This window comes from Tachysurus fulvidraco, chromosome 23 (genome assembly GCF_022655615.1).
Source record: "Tachysurus fulvidraco isolate hzauxx_2018 chromosome 23, HZAU_PFXX_2.0, whole genome shotgun sequence".
Classification (NCBI taxonomy): domain Eukaryota; kingdom Metazoa; phylum Chordata; class Actinopteri; order Siluriformes; family Bagridae; genus Tachysurus; species Tachysurus fulvidraco.
The window spans coordinates 20371030-20377302 of record NC_062540.1 but is presented as its reverse complement, the minus strand read 5'-3'; the positions used below and the strand labels follow the sequence as shown (position 1 = coordinate 20377302).

At 41.1% G+C, this 6273-nt stretch overlaps 1 protein-coding gene across 3 annotated transcripts in view; it reads right to left on the bottom strand.

Moving 5' to 3' along the window:
• Window positions 1-5964, bottom strand: part of LOC113651798 (TLD domain-containing protein 2-like) — an 18487-nt gene extending 12523 nt beyond the window's left edge. Inside the window, exon 1 of one of the 3 annotated variants that reach the window (XM_047807067.1) lies at window positions 5452-5964. The gene's annotated coding sequence lies outside the window, so the exon portion shown is untranslated. Of the gene's footprint in view, window positions 1-5408 lie in introns of all 3 variants that reach the window. The other 2 variants (XM_047807069.1, XM_047807068.1) reach the window with 2 other exon arrangements.
• Between the last annotated feature and the right edge of the window lie 309 nt (window positions 5965-6273).

Sequence of the window (6273 nt, the reverse complement as noted above, 5' to 3'; positions counted from 1 at the left end):
TTTAACCATATAATATTTATGTAGTATACAGTATAAAAGGCTCTGGGTGCACGGTGGCTTAGTGGTTAGCACGTTCGCCTCACACCTCCAGGGTCGGGGGTTCGATTCCCGCCTCCGCCTCGTGTGTGTGGAGTTTGCATGTTCTCCCCGTGCCTCGGGGGTTTCCTCCGGGTACTCCGGTTTCCTCCCCCGGTCCAAAGACATGCAGGGTAGGTGGATTGGCATCTCTGAAAAATTGTCCGTAGTGTGTGTGTGTGTGTGAGTGAATGAGAGTGTGTGTGTGTGCCCTGTGATGGGTTGGCACCACGTACAGGGTGTATCCTGCCTCGATGCCAGATGACGCCTGAGATAGGCACAGGCTCCCCGTGACCCGAGAAGTTCGGATAAGCGATAGTGAATGAATGAACGAATGAATAAATAAAAGGCTCTTTTCCAAAACACTGTTGTTTTGAAAAAGCCAGAATAAACTCACAGAGCTGCTGACCATCATCTTGCTGGATGAGCAGAGCCTCAGAATATAAACAGAAACACACTGACCAAGACTTTACTTACATCTCTGAGAATATATGTAATATCGCCCCCAGTTTAAGTCTCCGTCTCGAAAAGATCCGCAGGTCTGAAAACGGCAAAAGGACAAAAAAAAACGACCAGCAAACAAAAAAACACGGCTTGTTTTGTTGCCGAGAAACAGCAAAAAGTAAACTCGCTGCTTTCCATAAACTTAAGGTAAATATCTCTTAACAAAAAAAAAAAATCAACATATGAGTAATTGAAGACAAATCTGATCAGGTCGAACGTCCGTAAGTCATCACCATAGAAACAACGAGGTGTTAGAACGAGTGCGTTCGCATACAGGAAACCTTCTGACCAATCAGAATGCAGTATTCAACAGTGCGTGGTATAATGTGAGATCTGTGGTGGTTCAAGTGGTTAAGGTTGTTTATATGAAGGTTGGGGTTTAACCCCAGCACTGCTAAGCTGCCACTGTTGGGCCCTTGAGCAAGACCCTTAACCTCCCTACTTCAGGAGAGCTGTATCGTAGCTGCCCCTGCGCTCCGACCCCAACCGAAAAGAATTCCCCTGTGCTGTAATAAAATATTGCCGATAATAATGGCTTTTATGCCCCAATTTCATTTTCATTCATATTAATATCATCTGTTTTCCATTTACGATTAGTTCCAGTATCTATTAAAGCTTTGGCTCTCAAAAACGAGCCTTCATCAGAATCATTTCGTCTTCCTCAGTCCTGGGGTTTTGGATGGAGGCCATTAAATCCTCCCAGAAGAGAAGATCTTCACAAGTATAAATAGTTGGTGAAATACCGGCTTGTCTCTGTTAATCTAATTACTCTGGAAAACTCTTCATTAGCAACAGTGTATGGCGTCGGCGGCGTCCGCCGTCTCCGAAAAGTCGTCCGAGATGCAACACATAGTGATAAAATAAGCACAGATGCTGTCAGTGTGTCTGAGACAAACTCACCATCTGTGACAATTTAACAGAAGAAGCGCTGCGCTTTGAAGACATTTTTTTTTCCACTCTATAAACACTCTTTTATACTTTGAACTGTGCCAAGCTTTGAGGAGTTTTACTCAGGATTGTGACTTTGAAGTGATCGCGATTGAAAATTCCATATGCGATCTTTATGCATCTTTAATTTCGTGCCGCCGTCGACGCTCTTCGTTTCGCAGGTATCTGTGTGTGTTAATTAGAATTGCAAGATGTGGATGAAGAGTGGGAGATATCGCCTGTGGCATCATCGGCTCCTGTGAATGTGTGTATGTGTGTGTTTAAGATTCTGTAGACATGGTGCAATTCTGTAGTATGGTGGAGGCACTCGACCTAAAACATCGGGCATTATTTCATGCCACAGATTAGCATCCGATTCATCCGAGTAATGTACCAGAATCTGATCGAATTAACACTCTGGGGGTCAGAACGATGAAAACACTGGTTACTTTTATTAGAGATGCCACTGTTTACTATGTGAACAACCTCAAGTCTTCCTGCAAATCTGTTCTTATTCTCAGGAGTCAGTTTCTGTTTTCATGAGTCAGTTCCTGTACTAAGGAGTCAGTTTCTGTTCTCATGAGTCAGTACCTGTTCTCAGGAGTCGATTTCTGTTCTAAGGAGTCAGTTTCTGTTCTCATGAGTCAGTAGCTGTACTAAGGAGTCAGTTCCTGTACTAAGGAGTCAGTTCCTGTTCTCAGGAGTCAGTTTCTGTACTCAGGAGTCAATTTCTGTTCTCAATGAGTCAATTTCTGTTCTCAGGAGTCAGTTCCTGTACTAAGGAGTCAATTTCTGTTCTCAGGAGTCAGTTCCTGTACTCAGGAGTCAGTTCCTGTACTAAGGAGTCAGTTTCTGTTCTCATGAGTCAGTTTCTGTTCTCAGGAGTCAATTTCTGTACTAAGGAGGCAGTTCCTGTTCTCAGGAGTCAGTTTCTGTTCTCAGGAGTCAGTACCTGTTCTTAGGAGTCAGTTCCTGTTCTGGGGAGACAGTTTCTAGTCTCAGGAGTCAGTTCTTGTTTTCAGGAGTGTCAGTAGCACAGTTAGTCAAACTGTGCTAAATCTTTGAGGAGTTTTACTCATGAAGTGACTGTTCTTGCCTGACAAGTGTGATCTTCTGCTGGTTTTTGTTTAGAGATTTTTCTGAAAGACGTTTCTGCTCCTCACAGCTCCAAGTGGTTTGTCCATAGCATCTTGTCCTCTCTCTCATTAACAAGGGGTTTCTGAACACAGAAATACACCAGACTCAATGTTTGCTGCTTTTTACCCCGATTATTGTAAATTCTAGTGGCACAAACTGTGTTGTGTGTGAAAATCCCAGGAGATCAGGAGTTTCAGGAGATCAGGAGTTTCAGGAAATACAAAAACTGGCACCAAGAACCATGGAACCATCAAACCACCTTTTGCTTTATGTGTCTTGGATCTGAATCTGATCCTAATGAACCCCAACAAGTTGTTTATATTGTTGGTGCAATGTGACCCAATTTAACAAGAAACCTGGTTGTAATACACACTTCCTGTATTCCTTCTTTCCAGATGTTCTGTGTAAAATCTTTTTTTTTTTGTCGTTTGTGTAATTGTACACAGCTGCATCCGGAGCAAACTCGAGTACACGCTCCACAGATCGATCTGTTCGCTCCGCTAACAAGGTTAGCCAATTACTTATGTACACCGAATACACGCTTCCAGCTAACATAGACCTGATCCTGGTACACAAGATGAATGAAACACTCCATATGCTTCCAAGGGATAAAGTAGTAAGTAGCTATTTTCATTCATTCATCCATCTTCTACCGCTTATCTGAACTTCTCGGGTCACGGGGAGCCTGTGCCTATCTCAGGCGTCATCGGGCATCGAGGCAGGATACACCCTGGACGGAGTGCCAACCCATCACAGGGCACACACACACACACACTCATTCACTCACACACTCACACACTACGGACAATTTTCCAGAGATGCCAATCAACCTACCGTGCATGTCTTTGGACCGGGGGAGGAAGCCGGAGTACCCGGAAGAAACCCCCGAGGCACGGGGAAAACATGCAAACTCCACACACACAAGGTGGAGGCGGGAATCGAACCCCCGACCCTGGAGATGTGAGGCGAACGTGCTAACCACTAAGACACCGTGCCGCCCCTAGTAGCTATTTTATCATTTTTATTTGCACAAGGGCGACAAATCTTTGAATGTTTTGTGAGATAAGTTAGTTCCTTTCCTTCACCTTCCTCTTGAAGTTACTAAAACAAAAATGCAAAAATTCTGTTGCGTACCAAACCAAGCAAGTTTGTTTTCTCGTTTAAGGCCCTGTTTTTTTCTCTTGACTAGCGTTCTGTGTTTTTGCCCCATTGGATTTGTTTGCCTTGTTGACTCTTTGCCTTGTGACCTTGCTTGCTATTGTCTACGTTTTGGCTTTGTATGTCTCGGACACGTGATTTTAATAAAACTCATATGGATTGTAACCCAAGAAACTGTCTTGAACATGCCGGAAAGCTGAGTTACAGCTTTACCTCTAACTGTTAGCACTGACACTGGAGACTCCTTCCACTAACTTCTAAGCAATGTTTTTTTTTTTTATCAATGTTAATATATGTGAAGGACTGTACAAGTCCCTGTGAGCGAGCTGTTGCTATAGATTCAAATTGTATTATTATTATTATTATTATTATTATTATTATTATTATTATTATTATTATTATTATTATTATCGTCAAAGAACGGATAAATCAGGTTATAATTTGAATAAAAAATGAATTGTGACTTTAATTATTGTCTGTACAAGAAACTTCAATATCAGTGTTCAATAATTTACCGTTCTAATCATATTATTAATGTTATAGAAGCTAAGACACGTTATAAGCTCTCCATTAGTTTAGATGGACACAAGCTGCTTATGTTTTTCTATTTTATCTATTTTTTATATTTTTGTTTAGTTAAAAATGTATCTTAACATCATCGATTGGAAGATAAATGTGTGTTTTGTCCAAAAGGGGGCGCTCATGCACTTTCTTTTGAAACGGCATCCCACAATAAAAAAAAAGTCACTCACTCCGATCTCTCTGTCTGTATGTCTCTCTGTCTGTCTCACACACACACACACACACACACACACACACACACACACACACACACACACACACACACACACACACACACACACAATTTTATTCACATTTTCTCTTTTGTTCAAAAACATCACTTCTTATTCACTCTACTTTGAATTAGATCTCTATAAAGAGATCCATATCTCTCTCTCTCTCTCTCTCTCTCTCTCTCTCTCTCTCTCTCTATTTCACACACACACACACACACACACACACACACACACACACACACACACACACACACACACACACACACACACACACACACACAGTATACAGAAATCAACAAGCTAATCCTTTTCATGCTAACCCATAACCGCCCCTAAATACACTGTGTTTATTTGAGTAATAAATGGACGTGTACACATTACACATTCACACCCACCATTGTGTCTACGCACTAAACCGACACACACACGTATAAATGTTTAAACACACAGGAACAACACATCTACTACCATATGTAATAATAATCTCACTAAATACTGCATGAATGAATACCGTACCTTATGCCTAATACATCTGTAGCCTGTGTGTGTGTGTGTGTGTGTGTGTGTGTGTGTGTGTGTGCGTGCGCGTGTGCGTGCGCGTGCGTGCGTGCGTGTGTGTGTGTGTGTGTGTGTGTAAATGTCACTAAACTTCAAACCATATAATCGTTTTGATCTGGAATATATATTCGAGTTTAAATATACTGTCAATCTTTGGAGTTTCCATCAAAAACACTGTTATTTTTTAATATTTTAATATACAAATAAATATTTATTAACAGAGAAGTGAGTTAAAATATCGTTCATCTTTACCCTGAATGTTCATTTCGTGCTCTCAGCTGTCAGTGCACGTTACCTTTTATGGTGTTTTCTGGCTTCGCAATATGCAAATGAGCTTCATCCGGAACAAGCTTTCACTTCCTTTTATGGTGTTTTCTGGCTTCGCAATATGCAAATGACCTTCATCCGGAACAAGCTTTCACTTCCTTTTATGGTGTTTTCTGGCTTCGCAATATGCAAATGAGCCTCGTCAGGAACGAGCTTTGGTGATCAACATATAAGTTTTTTTGTCAATTCGGCAATAAAAAGGTTTTACTTTTCTTAAATATGAGATTTTGTTCTTTTTTTTTGCAGTAAACTATATGAACAGGTGAAATCACAAGCACACGATTCTTTATGATATACGTTTTTTTAAAATCAGAGCTAGTGTAAGTGTTTCAGGAAGCTGTAGGTCTTCACTGGTTGTTTGAAGACAGTCAGTGATTCAGTCGTTCAGACATCTAGAGAAAGTTTATTCCACCACCTCGGTGGCAGAAACAGAGAGGAGTGTTGATGTGTAGCTCCTTCTTACCCTGAGAGATGGTGGGACCGGTCGTAGCAGTGCTGGTAGACCTGAGGGTGCGATGAAAAATGGCAAGATTCTCAGAATATCACAGAGTTTGTGTAATTTTATGTTAATTACTGATAAAAAAATCAAACACTTCTGGTACGACTGATTAATACGCAGCATTCATTCATTCATTCATTCATTCATTCATTTATTCATTACGGCGGAGGAATGAAGGGGGGCCTTTCATCCTTCCTTTTCTTTCTTTCTTTCTTTTCATCCTCAAATACATCCATCTATCCTTCCTTCCATCCTTCCTTTCTTTCTTTCTTTCTTTCTTTCTTTCTTTCT